Genomic DNA, 4,075 nt, shown 5'->3' on the forward strand with positions numbered 1-4,075 from the left:
CACGCGCTATTCTTCTGCAAATAACGCTTCGCGATCATGGCACGCTACGGCGCTCCCGCGTGGGCCGTTTTGAGGGTGATTGTTGGGCGCGAAACTGCGTCTCTCCCTGTCCGTTGCGGTTGGGTAACCGTGTTACGTGTCAGTTCTTCCGTGTACTTAGCACTGGTAATCAGTGTAAGATTAAAGTAAACTGCTCCCCGCACCCCCCAAGCCAGAGAGCAAGTTAGTTTCTACCCCCCCCCCCCCCCCCCTTCCTTCCTCCGTGTCCGTGTGCATGATACTGCAAGCCCACGGCACGATACTTTGTCTGCTTGTCATAAACTAGTTATGGAAATTGAATTACACACAATCAAAAAAAAACATTTGAGGACAAAGAAACAAACCTGAATCAATTTCCAGCCCTTCTTCCGACGTAGTCACAGTCAGAGCCACACGTCTCTTCTGCCTGCGATTTTGATTCCAAAATTAATTGTCCATCGGGCTTTCATTGTCATGATGCCGTCTTCGATTTGAGCAGAGACATACATACATGTATATGTCTCTGCTTTGAGTCAAGTTCAACCTGAACAGTTTTAGGACGTCCTCGTTTTCCAGTGAGAACTGGCCTTAATTTTGACAGACGGAATTGCTTCGAATCTCTTCGCGCGCGGTATTATCACGTCAAGCTTTTTTCATCACCGGAAATCGCGTCCGGTAATGGCGACGTAAATTCTTGATTGGAAATTAATAGTAAACGATCGATGAAACAAAAAACGGGATCCGAAAGACACAAAAACTCAAAAGATCAAAATGTAAACTGTATGTTTTGCTAGTTTGGCTTTATTTTCGATTTGGCTCCATTCACTGAGTTATCCGAACGGCGGCAGTGCGGAACCGCAGCATCCATCGCTATATATTATCCTTGGCATTCGATGTCAGTAATCCCACACGTTTTGGGCTTATTTTTGTGGGCCACAAACGCGAAATGTGCCCCACAAATTTTTGGGCTTATTTTTGTGGGGCACATTTTGGTTTTGTGGGCCACAAACTGTGTTTGTGGAGCGTAAAATAAGGGGCACAAATTGAGCTCCATAAAAAATAAGGACAAATATTTGTGGGGCTTAAACAGTGTTTTTGCCCAAAAAAATGTTTTGGGCTCTTTTTTGTCTTCCTTATTTTGGACGTTGAGCGAGGTTTTCAGACCTACTGCGTTTCGGTTTTTAGTTCAGTAATGGCGGTCGAAGGCGATCTGTTTGGAAAGAATCATGATGTTTGCTAATGCGAGAGAATTGGGACGGGCGAACCTTTGCATATTAACCAGAGGTAAGTTTCCATGTTTCGTTTTATAACTGAGAGTGGGTTTATGGTAGTATGTGTTGCAACATGTGTCATTTCGACTCACTCGAGTCACTGTGTGTGTCAGTCCACAGGCGCAAGGTATCGTTCACTGAACCAACACGTAGTCTATAGTTGCCCTGAACAGGGATTTTCTCATTAATTTGAAGAAGAAGATTACCACTAGTCTACCACGTTTTTGCAACCTCTTTTCAAGGTGCATGATCATAATATTTTATAAATTCTTTTTGTTTTTAAAGATTGAGTCTAACTTGAAATACTCAAATCAGTAGGTGACCTGATCGGTTCCCAATTATTTTATTGCAGGTTGGCATCAATCAGAAGAGAGCTAGAGCTAGTATGTTCAACTTCAAGGTCTCCTCTCAGCCGAAAAAGCCAACCGATTGCTGCATGATCTTGAGGCTGTCACTGACAGAAGTAAAATATTTGATGCCACTGCCGCAAATCAGGTAAGAGTAAGGCGAAGAGGTTTTATTATGTACAACTGTCAGTGTTATGATACAGTGTTGTTTTTCCTTCCCCTCCCTCAGATTCTCAAGTTCTGGTCAGAATAACTCATATGGAGGTGTGTGTGACTGTGAGCAAGACTGAGAGAGTGTTTTCATTTTATTTGTACAATTCATGACATGTTCAGGGATAATAATAAAATAATGAACACCTACTGACTTAATTAGAGTCCAAACCACAGAACTGCTCGAAGCTCTTAGCTTTATTTCACCAGTATGATGATCATGCAGTTCCTCCAGTATTAGAATCATTACTAATACTAGAAGCGCATGACTTTCAGTGTGTACCTTTAAGTTTAATAAAGTACAATGTATTGCTGTAAACAGTCACTCACTCACTCACTGTCAGGATATCTCATTCTCAGTGAAACTGTGTGTCAAGTTCTATTATTTTTTTCCTTTGTGCTCTACACACATGCATACATGCTATACATACCATATAAACATGTTATGTAATATACATATGCATATATATGCACACATCAACTTGTCTACATTGTATGTCTGTCACTATATCAATCAATCAATCAATGACGCTATATCGCGCATATTCCGTGGGTACAGTTCTAGGCGCTCTGCAGTGATGCCGTGTGAGATGAAATTTTATACGGCCAGTAGATTGCAGCCATGTCGGCGCATATTTACCTTTCACGGCCTTATTCCAAGTCACACGGGTATGGTAGACAATTATTAACTGTGCCTAAGCAATTTTGCCAGGAAAGACCCTTTTGTCAATCGTGGGATCTTTAACGTGCACACCCAATGTAGTATATATCAGTCTATGTGAACACATTCAGTTCACTGATTCAGTCAAAACTTCACTAAATGTAAAAGGACTTATAACATTTTATATTCTAGAAAGATATCAATGCCACTGTCCCACAGTATCATAAGAATCAAGCGTTAATGTTGGTTTGGTCGTTTGTTGTCGTTTTTTGTTGTTGTTGTTTTATGGGGGAGGGTGCAGTGTGTAAATTCATCTGGTTCTGTGGACAGTGTGTTTGTTGTTCCTCCACATAGGTAAATATCATACTGCATGTAGCTCCTAGTACTACTTCAACTTGTCCTGTCAACTAACTGTTTTAAAATTGGTGCTCAGAGGAATGTTACTTCAGCCAATATTATATATTACAGGTTGGCATCGATCCGGCACAGTGGAAGAAGCAGATTGATTCCTTCATGATCCGGAGGCTGTCAAGACTCAAATGGGAAATATTTCATGCTAATGGCAATTCAGGTAAGAGTTTTGCTACATGATCATATTGTGTTTTATCCTCCCTCTCAGTCTCAAATTCTGGTTATATTCTGACTGTTGGTGTGTGTTTGTGTGTGAGAACTGAATTGTGTGTGTGTGTCATGTGTGTGTGTGTTTGATTTTCCCTGGCCAGTCAGGAGAGCTGCCAGACATTAATAGTATAATACCTGCAGATTTTTCTAGCCCTGCAGATTGATGTTACACACCTTTGCTTTGCTTTTTGAATTTGATAGCAAGCGCTGACAGGGAATGTGTCTTCTATATTTCATATGTTAAAAAGTAGGCATTAAAACTTGTCTACCAGGGAATTAGAATGTTTACGCTCTTGGCATTTATGTGGGTTTAGTGTGTGTGTCAGTTACAAACACAATTTACTCCTTACTCATACTTAAAACTTGCTCTTGTCATTGTGTTTGGATTTATGATCAGTTCCTTTGTCATTCATTTGTCAGTAGGGACAGAAGATGAAAAGACCTGGCCAGTGAATGTGGATGAAAAGCAGTGCTATCCAAGTCCAGCTGTGATCGATGGGGAAACTACAGCTACAGCGGCAGTAAATGTCCACTCAGCAGGGGCAGACGAGGGGGGGGGGGGGGGGGGGCACAGGGGGCACGTGCACCCCCCCCCCGAAAAAAAATAATAAAAAAATTTGGAAAGCTGATTCTATGACCATTTCTAAGTTCAAATGGCACCAGATGGCACCATTTTGCTTCTTTGGGCAAAAAAAATTTTCCGGGGGGGCATGCCCCCGGACCCCCCTGGCGAATTCGGGCGCTTCGCGCCCATCACATTCACTTTTGATTCAAAGTGCCCCCCCCCCTTACAAAGCAACTGATCCGCCCCTGCTCAGTATTGGTCGTACTGAGCATTACAACTTGTTGCTATTGTAAATTTGTGTCAATGTTTTAAAGGCCCACTACGCCTCATTTAAAAAGTTGTCCTCACCTTTAACATGGGATAAGACCATCCTTCCACTTGG

At 42.0% G+C, this 4,075-nt stretch overlaps 1 long non-coding RNA gene across 1 annotated transcript; it reads left to right on the forward strand.

Moving 5' to 3' along the window:
* Positions 1-1,196: 1,196 nt before the first annotated feature.
* LOC138954412 (uncharacterized) lies at positions 1,197-3,675 on the forward strand. The gene is made up of 4 exons (XR_011451827.1): positions 1,197-1,302; positions 1,642-1,784; positions 2,976-3,078; positions 3,549-3,675. It is a non-coding gene; the product is annotated as an uncharacterized lncRNA (long non-coding RNA).
* The last annotated feature ends 400 nt before the right edge of the window (positions 3,676-4,075 follow it).

The sequence above is a fragment of the Littorina saxatilis genome, unplaced genomic scaffold (genome assembly GCF_037325665.1).
Source record: "Littorina saxatilis isolate snail1 unplaced genomic scaffold, US_GU_Lsax_2.0 scaffold_758, whole genome shotgun sequence".
Classification (NCBI taxonomy): domain Eukaryota; kingdom Metazoa; phylum Mollusca; class Gastropoda; order Littorinimorpha; family Littorinidae; genus Littorina; species Littorina saxatilis.